Genomic DNA, 455 nt, shown 5'->3' with positions numbered 1-455 from the left:
CTCATTATCTTATTTACTTCAGTGACACCTTGAAGGTCAAATAGTGACCGTCATTACCCCTAAGGGTGGGAAATACCAGTAAAAGCTACGTCTTCAGTTATCATTTCCTAGAGACTTTTTGTTACGTTCAACGTATTTTATACTGCATACTTAAGAAGTAGACCCTTCAGACTAAATGCTAGTTCATATAAAGTTTCAACTTTGAGTATAATTTTCGTTTTATCTAGCTTTTCTCTTAAGTGACCGCCATTTGCCCATTCTCCCCTACATCAGAATACATACTTACCAAATTACTTTGTGTTTCTCTCATTTCTAAATAGATATTTCTTAATGACTCAGCCAATAAGTGGAACCATTTTACTGTTGGAACATAAACTGCATCAACCCCAGCTCCAGATTTCTTAGAATCTTTAATTTTCTTTAATTCCTGCGATGTTCTTGATTTTCAACTTTAT

This window comes from Zootermopsis nevadensis, unplaced genomic scaffold, assembly GCF_977971745.1.
Source record: "Zootermopsis nevadensis isolate Lab colony 2312 unplaced genomic scaffold, Znev_1.0 Znev_ptg000029l, whole genome shotgun sequence".
NCBI classification, from domain to species: domain Eukaryota; kingdom Metazoa; phylum Arthropoda; class Insecta; order Blattodea; family Termopsidae; genus Zootermopsis; species Zootermopsis nevadensis.
The sequence above is the reverse complement of the archived record's forward strand: the minus strand, read 5'-3'. Positions refer to the sequence as shown.